At 37.2% G+C, this 10,522-nt stretch overlaps 1 pseudogene; it reads right to left on the bottom strand.

The window, feature by feature from the left end:
- Window positions 1–5,230: 5,230 nt before the first annotated feature.
- Window positions 5,231–6,666, bottom strand: LOC116637510 (annotated as a pseudogene).
- Between the last annotated feature and the right edge of the window lie 3,856 nt (window positions 6,667–10,522).

Below are 10,522 nucleotides of genomic sequence, written 5' to 3'. Positions count from 1 at the left end.
TGTAGTCCCAGTTTATTTTTGTTTTTGTTGCCTGTGCTTTTGGTGTCATATTTAAGAAATCATTGCCTAGACCAATGTCAAGGAGCTTATTCCCTCTGTTTTCTTCTTTCTCCTGCTTGATCAAGTTGCTGTTGAAGCTCTCTGCTATGGTCTCAATGTTTGTCACCCACCCCACATTCATATGTTGAGATACTACTGCCCAGTGTGAGGATATTATGAGGTGGGATCTTAAAAAGGTAATTAGGTCATGAGGGTGAAACCTTCATGAATGGAATTAATACCCTTATAAAAGAGGATCCAGAGAACTAGTTTGCCCCTTCCACCATGTGAGGACACAGCAAGAAGTCAGCAGTCTGCAACCAGGACGAAGGCCTTCTCTAGAACCAACAATGCTGATACTCTAATCCTGGACTTTCAGTTTCCAGATATGTGGGAAATAAATTTCTGTTATCAATAAACTATCCAGTCTGTAATGTTTTTTTATAGTTGTCTGATACAGACATTCTGTATCACATTTTTCATTTTATTCTTCAGCTTCATAATTTCTGTTTGGTTCTTTTTTATGATTTTTTTAGTTCTTTGTTGAACTCCTCATTTTGTTCATGCATTATGATCCCAAGTTTGTTGAGTTGTCTATCTGTGTTCTCTTAAATCTTAACTGAGTTCCTTATAATAATTATTTTGAGTTCTTTTTCAAGTAACTTGCAGATCTCCATTTCCTTGGGTAAGTTACTGGAAAATTATTGTGTCCCTTTGGTGGTATGATGTTTCCTCGCTTTTCCACATTTTTAGTGGCCTTGTGTTAATATCTGGTTATTTGAGGGAATAGTCACCTCTTCCAGCCTTTTTGGACTGGCTTTGGTGGGGAAAGACTTTCACCTGTGAGCTGCTACGAGCAGGCCAGGTAGAGTGCAGAGTCTCTGGTTCTGTTGTGAGAGGTGCAGTGGTGTTGTCTCCACGTAGCTCTGTCAGCTGAGATTGACATCTGTCAGCTGAGATTGACAAACTGAAAGGGTCCTTGATGGTCAAGTAGGTGTCTTCATCAGTAACTGTGACTAGGGCTGTAGGGGGTCCTTGGTGGCAAAGGCTACTAGGTTCTTCTTGTTTTTTTTTTTTTTCCCCTCATGGGGGGAAGTTCTAACCAAGGGGATTCTTCTTGGCACTGGGTCTGGTACAGAAAGTACACTTTTAAAAAAGGACCAGAAAATAAAATAAAATTGAAAAAGGACCAGAGCCTTAGGGACCTATGTGACTACAACAAAAGATCCCTGTCATCAGAGTCCCAGAAGGAAAGGAAAAAGAGGGTGGAATTAAAAATACTCAAAGACATGATGGCTGAAGACTTCCCAAATTTGGCAAGAGACATAAATCTACAGATTCGAAAAGCTAAATGAATTCCAAATAGGATAAACCTAAATAAATCCATGACAAGTTACATCATATTTAAAATTCTGAATACTAAAAAGAAAAAAATTTAAAGCACCAGAGAAAGATTTCAAACATTTGTATATTTCTTACCAAGGGATTCCAAAAGGAAGTGGCACAATATTTTCAGATGCCGAGAGAGAGGGAGAGAGAGAGAGAGAGCAAGCAGGGAGAGGGGGGAGAGGGGGAGGAACAGAGGGAGAAGGAGAGAGAGAATCTTAAGCAGGCTTCACACCCAGCATAGAGCCCTACTCAGGGCTTGATCTCACAACCCTGAGATCACGACCTGAGCCAAAATCAAGAGTTGGATGCTTAACCAACTGAGCCACCCAGGGGCCCCCAGCCCAGAATTCTATACTTCACACAAATATTTTTCAGGAATGGAGGGGAAATCAAGACATTCTTGGATGAAGGAAAACTAAGAGAATTTGTAACCAGCAGAACTATGCTAAAATGGAAGTTCTCTAAACAGAAATGATATGATAAAAGAAGAAATTAGAAAATCAGGAAATGAGAAAACAGTGAGTTAAAATATGGGTAAATAAAATAGGCTTTCTTTCTGCTCTTAAATTTTCTAATTATGTATGATGGTTGAAACAAAAAGTATTACACCCATGTGTTTCTAAATGAATGTAGAAGAATTATATAGGACAATTATATTGTAAATGGAGAGTGGTAAAGGGACATAATGGAAGATTAGGCATCCGTACTTCAGACAAACAGTAATGATGATATATGTAAATTGTGATTTTATATAAGTATTATGTATATAAAATAGTATGCATATACAATTAATGTAATATCTAGATAATGTCTCTGGATAATTACATAGCTAGATCGATCATATTTGCTATCATCATGTAAGTCCAAAATGCTGTCATGTCCGACTCAGATTTCTATACTATCCTCTTTATTTGCCTCCCTGTTTACACTCTTCTCTTACAAGAGCCAGAGTAGGCTTTTAAAATTATAAATAAAATTGTCATTTTCCTGTTTAAATGCTTTTAATAAAATTTCAATAAAATAAAATCTTTCAATAGCATAAAATACCAACTCCTTTCCAGGTCCAAATTGTCCCTATGAAATTGGATCTCTCCCTGACTTTCTAAACTCTATTTCCTTTCTCCCTCCTTTCTTCTCATTACTTTCTGTCCATAGTGGTATCTTTTTAGTCTAAATAATTGATTAATAGAATGGGATAAAACATAGAAGTATTTTGACTATTTTGAGGTAGGTGAACAAGTAAAGTGAGAGTGCAGAGGGAGAGAACATGAAAATTAGGAGATTATGGTCAGGAGGAGAGATGTTTACAATTTGTATTTTTGTCACAGGGCAGTTTTAGGTGAAAACAAGTTTCAGGGTATTGCTATCTATATGTGGGTGGTGGCCCATGAGGGAGTGCTATTGGGAAGTTATTGGAGTTGAAGCAGTTAATGAAATCAGAGGCTAGAGCATGGGATGGGTTAACTACATGGATATTGCTTTTTCCTAGTATGATGACAGGAAATGGAGTAAAGAAAAAAGGTAATGGGTACTCATGAAAATGAAGTTAATGGTTGATATCTCTACACCAAAGGCTTTTCTGCCTACAGAATTGAAAGATATCATTAAAATTAGTGAATGCTCTCTAAAAAAAGGGCTGCAGAAATGTTGATCAAGTCTGAGTTTCCAACTCTCCTTTTTAAAGATTTGGTGTAGGCCATGCTCTGCCGTTAGCATTGTCCTTCAGTTGTCTCTTATTCAATGCTCATTGATTGCACCTTGAGATAGGAGGTAATAAAATAGTCCCTGATTCTAAGTATTTAAAAAAATTTGAGATATAATTCACATATCATAAAATTCATCCTTTTATTATATTCATAAGTTTGTACAACCGTCAACACCATGTAATTCCAGAACACTTAATCATCACCAAAAGAAATTGTGTACCTATTAGAAGTCACTTCCCACTTGTCTTAGTCTGCTAGGGCTGATTTAACAAAATATCACAGACTGGGTGGCTTTTGAACAACAAACATTTGTTTCTCACAGTTTTGGCATCTGGAGGTCCTAGATCAGGTTGCCAGCGTGGTTGGGTGAGGACTCGCCTCAGTTCGCAGACATCTCCAGCTTCTTGTTTTATCTTTACATGGCAAAGCTAGATAGCTTTGTGGCGTCACTTTTATGAGAGCACTAATCCCATTCATGAAGGTTCTTCCCTTATGACCTAGTTACTTCCTAAAAGTCTCACTTCCCACTTCCTAATACCATCACCTTGAGGTTTTGGATTTTGATATATAAGTTTTAGGGAGGACACAAACCTTCAGATCTTAACACTACTTCTACTTTCTGTTTCTATGGATTTGATTATCCTGGATATTTCACATAAATAAAATAAAAATAGGTGGCCTCTTGAGGCTTCTTTCACTTAGCATAATGTTTTTAGGATTCATCCATGTTGTATCTGAATATGTATTTCATTCCTTTTTATGGCTAAATAACATTTCATTGTATGGACTAAGGTAGGTTTTACATCTGCTCTTATGCTGTTTTCTACATGTCTTATGCCTTTTTTTATTCCTTTATTTCTGCATTACTGCTTCTTGGTTAAATAGATATTTTCTAGTGTGCCATTTTAATTCTCTTTTCATTTATTTTACTGTTTTTTGAGTTAGTTCCTTACATATTGCCCTGAGAATTACAATTAACATATTCACTTATAATGATCTAGTTTGGCTCAATACCAACTTAATTACAATAGCATGTCACAATTTTGTTCCCATATAATTCTCATCCCTCCCTTCATTTGTACTGTTATCGTTATCCAGATTACATCTTTATACACTTTGTGCCCTTTAACACAGATTTATAATTGTTGCTTTATGCAAATTATATATTGGAAAAAAAGTTAAAAACAACAAAAAAATTATACTGTCTTTTATATTTATCTGTGCAATTACATTTTCTAATGCTCTTTCTTTCTTCATGTGGATTTGAGTTACTTTCTAATTGCTTTTCATTTCAGCCTGGAAGACTCTCAGTAGTATTTCTTGTAGGACAGGTTTGCAAGTAATGAATTCTTTTAACTTTTGTTCACCTGGAAATGTTATAATATCTTCTTTGGTTTTGAAGGATAGTTTTGCCAGGTATAGAAATCGTGGTGGACATTCTTTAAGCACTTTTAATCTGTCATTCCCACTGCCTTCTGGTCTTTATGGTTTCTGATGAGAAATTGGCTTTTAATCTTACTGGGATTGCTTGTATGTGATCTTTGCTCTTGCTGTTTTCAAGATCTTCTCTTTCTTTGTCTTTCAGCAGTTTGGTTGTGATATGTGTAGGTATGGCTCTCTTTGAGTTTATCTTGCTTGGATTTCACTGAGCTTCATGTAAGTGTAGATTAATTTTTTCCCAACATATTTAGGAGATTTTTCATCATTATTTTTTTCAAATAATCTTTCCCCTTTCTTTTTCTTCTTTCTTTCTTGTCCTCCAAATATGTATATGTTGGTACACTTGATTTTGTCTGCTAGGTCTTTGAGGCTCTATTCATTTTTTCTCATTCCTTTTCTTCTTGTTCCTCATACTGAATAATCTCAATCAGCTATCTTCAGGTTTGTTGATTCTTTCTTCCTCCTTGGTCAGATTTGCAACTGAGTCCCATTAGTAAACATTTCATTTCAGTTACTGTATTCTTAACACCAGAATTTCTGTGTGTGTATTTTTAAAGTAATTTCTATCTTTTTACATTTTATTGTTTGGTGACTTACCATTCTTTTTTTTTTTTTTTTTTAGAAGCACACTGCAATAGTTAATTTTCTTTGTTCAAGGGCTCATATTGCAAGCATTAAACCAAGCATTGGCTTTGATTTTGTGAGCCCACATTCACATATTTAGGAAGATAAAAGCAAACTGTGATCCGTGTATATGGATGAAAAACTAAAGGCTCACAGTTAATCACATTGTAGTTTTAAATTTCTACAGCCTAGAAGCCAGAAGTCACAGATCTTTTAGGTCTTTCTGGATATCCCACAAGGTATCTGAACTTTTCTTGAGCTGGGCAACCTCATCATCCTTCAGCTTCTGGTTGATCACACTGGTTAAGCCCTGAGCATTCAGGATACATGGAAGGCTCAGGAAGACTTCGTTCTCAATGCCATACATCCCCTTCACCATTGTTGACACTGGATGAATCCTGGATAGATTTTTCAACATGGATTCAATGAGATCAGCCACACTTAATCCAGTAGCCCAGGTGGTGTATCCTTTTAGCTTGATGACTTTGTAGACATTTTCCACCACCATCTTATGCACTTCCTTCCAATTTTCACTGTCGTTGTCTGTTCCCATTTCTGGATTCAGTTCCTGAAGAGAAATGCCTGCCACATTCACTCCAATCCACACAGCCACACTTGAATCGCCATGTTCTCCAAAAATCCATCCATGGCAGCTGCTGGGATGAATGCCAAGTTTTTCAGCCATAAGATAGTGAAATCTAGCAGAATCCAGATTACACCCACTTCCAATTACACAGTGCTTGGGTAGTCCACTTAGTTTCCAGGTAACATATGTGAGAATATCCACTGGGTTGGAAACCACAATTATGATACAATCAGGACGTACTTGACTATCTGCAGAATAATGAATTTGAACACATTAACATTCCTCTGCACCAGATTGAGCTGGCTCTCTCCTTCCTGCTGGCAGACTCCCGCAGTCACCACCACAATCTTAGAATTGGCAGTCACAGAGTATAATCTTTATCTGCCACAATTTTAGGTGTCTGAAGAAATAAGCTCCCATGTTGCAGATCCATCATTTCTCCTTTGAGTTTATCTTCTAAAACATCCACAAGGGCAAGTTCATCAGCCAGAGACTTTCCCAGAATGCTGATGGCACACGCCATACCAACTTGTCCAACACCCACTGCAGTGATCTTATTGTTTGGGACAGTTGCCTCTTCTTCTGCAACTGGTGCAATCAGTTTTTCCTTAAGAGTTGCCATTGTGCCCAGAGAGAACCCGCTGGGAGAGTCGCTAACATCGATGATGTTAGCTGCGTTGGTGACTTACCATTCTTATACTTTGTTCTTTAGGCAGTTTTCTTTACTTGTTTGAACAAAATTAGAATAACTTCTTCAAAGTCTTCGTCTAGTAAGTCCAGTGTCTGGTCTTCTTCAGGGCAATTTTTTGTTGATTGCTTCTTTTCTTGTGGATAGACCCTATTTTCTTGTTTCTTTTCACATCAAGTAATTTTTTTTTGAAAACTGGGCATTTTTTTAAAGATTTTATTTTTAAGTAATCTCTACATTGAATGTGGGGCTTGAACTCACATCCCTGAGCTCAAGAGTTGCATGTTCTACTGATGGAGCCAGCCAGGCACCCCGAAAACTGGACATTTTAAATAATATGATGTGGCAACTCTAGAAATCAGATTCTCCTCCCTCCCCATGGTTGTTGTTTGTTTTCTTAGTGTCTTTTCTGAACTAATTCTATGAAATGTGTATTTTTTTGTTGTGTATGGTCACTAAAGTCTGTGTTTGGTTACCTTAGTAGTCAGCTAATGTTTGAACAGAAATTTTCTTAAACACCTAGATTCAGTGTTTCTCTGCCTTGCTAAAGGGTGCTCTGTGTGTGTTGGGGAAAACCTTCAACACTCAGTTATGCAGTTAATAACTTTGCCTTCTTAATTTTGCAGAGTCTCAAAGTCAGCCTTCAGTGAGAATTTAGGGCCTTCTCAGATCTTTCCTGAGCATGTGTACAGCCCTGGACATCTACGTAGTCCTATGCATCATGTGGGCTTCTAGATTCCCAGAAATATGTTGGAAGATTTTCAATGCCCCTGTGGGCATCTTTTTCCCTAGCCTTTCATTTTGTTTATTCAAACTGTTATCCACTCCCTCATAGAGCCATGAAGTTAATTAATTGCCTTTAATTGTTTTTGACAAATGCTCCTGGGGAAATAGTTTTTGCACTGAGTGAGCTCTAAGTCAGGCAAAAAAAACACAACCTTGAGTGTGGACTTTTTGATGGAACTATAAGACAGGGCAAATAATGACAGTGTTCTGGAAATGAGGCTTTAAAGGAGTTGCACTCTCATTTTCCCCCTCTGGTCACTATCAGGCTATTGGTTTATAGTGTGATTGCAGGTTGTTGGTTTTCACCGTGATTGTAGGCTTTGGTTTTTAAAGCTGTCTCAGAGCTATAGAGTGGAGGATCAACATAGTACATGAGAAAATGCTATAAAGCATGCTATTTTTTTTTTTAAACAAAATTCAGTGTTTTTTTCTTGGATAAATGCTCCCTGGATTGCTGTAAACCTTTGGTTAATTTCCAGAGTTCTGAAAAAGTTAATTCTGACAATTTTTGCTCTTTTTATCATTGCTTTTATGGGGGAGAGAATTTTATGAGACCCTAATTCTGTTATTTTTGCTGACATCATCCTTCCAAAGATCCTATCATGTAGACTATATAACATGTTCCAATTGGTGTTCATTTGGAAAACCTATGTATAATATATTACAATCCCTATGATTAGATTTTTTTCAGCTGATTCTTTAAGTTAAGGAGTCAGAAAAACGCAGTTATTGGGAAATGTGTGCTATGTCCATGGTGACCAATAAGATGTGGAGTACTACTGAGAAAAAATTGAACATTTTTATTCAGTTTTCAAAAATAAAGTGAATGAATGTCTGGACTATTTCATGAGTTCTTGTTTCTGTTTGTTAAGAAATCATAAAGGTAGTAGAGATATGCATATAATATAAAACTAGAACCTTTTAGTTTTAAAAGACAAAGGCTGCAGAAAAGAAAATTTGTTTTCTCAAAGGCTGATAGAGGCTAAAAATATAAACAAAAGTAAAAATTATATTAAAATTTTGCTGCCTTTTGTTCTCATTGTTTTAGGAAAACTGAATAGAGCAGTAGCAATGAATTAAAATTTAGTAAATGCTTCATATCTAAAAATAAAATATGGCAGAATTTAGATTTAATAGGATTTGACCCAGTTTGATACATTGTTTTATTCGGAGGAAACATATTCAGAGGAACCATGACTTGACCAAGAGTATAATGAAATGCTTGTTTCAAATCCTATTTTTCCATTAGCAGGCCAGGATTTTATGGGCTATAAATTGAATAAAAATTAGAAATTACCTTATTGTTAATTGAAAGGAGATATCAAATCCTGGGTCCAGTATTTTAACAATGAGCCAGAACCCTGTCAAGATCTGACTTTCACCATAAATCGTGGGAAACTGTGACATTCTAAGTCTGACTCTGAAGTCTAAATCTGAATTGATTTTAGTTGAAAATGAATTTTGGCCTTTTTGTTTAATTTTGGCCAGTTGATGATCTGCGTTTTGTATTATTTTATGTATGCATGCATGCATTTTGAGAGAAAAAAATTAGAGAGATTGAGTTTTTATTTTTTGTTATAATTAGACTCCTCAACTTGAGAGTTCTAAGTAGTGTCAGCATAAAGGATGAAAATGTGGTAGGGCACATGCACTTAGTTAAATTATATTATGCTAGGGTGGATATAGTTGAAATTATCTATTAAAAAATAAAACAAAGCCGACTACTCTGTGCATGCTGCCTCCTACTGGAGAGTAGGGCACTATTCCAGGAAAGTTATACTGGTGGCATGGACAAGGCTGGTGGCAATGGACACATCAAGGGAATGGATGAGAGATATTTAAGAAGGTGAAAAACCAACATTTGTAATCTCTTTTTTCTCCACCTAATATAATTCACTTCACTTAGATTGTAAAATTTTATGGCTTTTAAAACATTCCATTCCATTCCAATAAAATGAACTTTCTTTCATGTAGGTCTTCCTCAGGATCAATGTTGTGCTCTCTTTCTGTGTATTTGAAAATACTTGTAAAATACCTTAAGGAAAAAGTCTTAATGTAGAGATCTTCAGACTTAAACTCGCACAAAATCGTTTTCATTTGGTGTTTAAAAAAATGGAATTAGTTGGCAAACTTTAAATGTAGGGAGTTGCTTCACTTAAAAATACAGATTTTTAGCTTTCCTTGAAAATGTGTGATCTCTGACCAGATGGGCTCTCTCAGCGTGAAGCAGCCAGTGGGGGCTACCTAACTGCTTGGAGACTATGTGCTCTCTCTCTCTTCCAGTCCTCACCTGGCCAGTTTCACTCATTTTCAGGACACCTTTCTGCTCCACCTGGAGGCACTTAAGTTTGCAACTTCTGCCCACAAGTTAAAAAAACAAAACCAACCAACCAACCAAACCAAAAAACCACCCTCTTTAAGTTATAGGTAGTTTTGAGAATACTACTTGCCAGTTTGGGTCAAGAGTGATCAAATGCAGCTTTATATCTGTTCTATGTGAGGTTATAAATGTTAACTTGATGTCTCTGGGCCACTCGAAGTTGGGAAGACCAGGCATGTGACTCAGGAGATGGGGAGGAGAAGGAAAGAAGTTGTAATCAGAGTATACACAAGGTTTTGCAGGCATGGGGAATTCAGAACTGACCTTGAATGGCTCCAGAGAGTGGTATTTTACAAACATCTTGAAGGTTGAGATTATGAGAGGAGGAAACTTGGCAGAAAGTATTAGAAGTTTTGGGTCTGTAAAAAAGAGAGACTAATAAAGGGAAATTTATGTAACTGAGCGTGTGTTTCTGGGTTAGGGATTTTTATAATTAGGGATAAAACTATTTTACCTTCATTCAAAGGTACACTGGGGGCCCAGAAAGAAAGAAGGGTACCAGGAGAGAAATAATTCTAATTTGCATTCCTGAGATAGAAAGGATTCTCCTTCCCATCCTCCCATCCTCCCTTCCTTCTCCCTCCCTCCCTCCCTCCTTACTCTCCCCCCTTCCTTCCTTCCTCCCTTCCTCCCTTCCTTCCTTCCTTCCTTCCTGCCTTCCTTTCTTCCTTCCCTCCCTCCCTCTTTTCTTTCCCTCCCTCCCTCCTTCTTTCCTCCCTCCCTTCCTTCCCTCCCTCCTTCCCTCCTTGCTTCCCTTCCCTCCTTCCTTCCTTCCGCCGTCCCCCCTCCCTCCCTCCCTCCCTTTATCCTTCCCTCCTTCCCTCCCTTGTTCCCTCTCCTTTTCCTTCTTTCAAACAATTTATTGAGCACATGAGGTCCTGGTG

The sequence above is a fragment of the Phoca vitulina genome, unplaced genomic scaffold (assembly GCF_004348235.1).
Source record: "Phoca vitulina isolate PV1807 unplaced genomic scaffold, GSC_HSeal_1.0 scaffold14, whole genome shotgun sequence".
In the NCBI taxonomy this organism is placed as follows: domain Eukaryota; kingdom Metazoa; phylum Chordata; class Mammalia; order Carnivora; family Phocidae; genus Phoca; species Phoca vitulina.
This window is presented reverse-complemented; position numbering and strand designations above follow the sequence as displayed.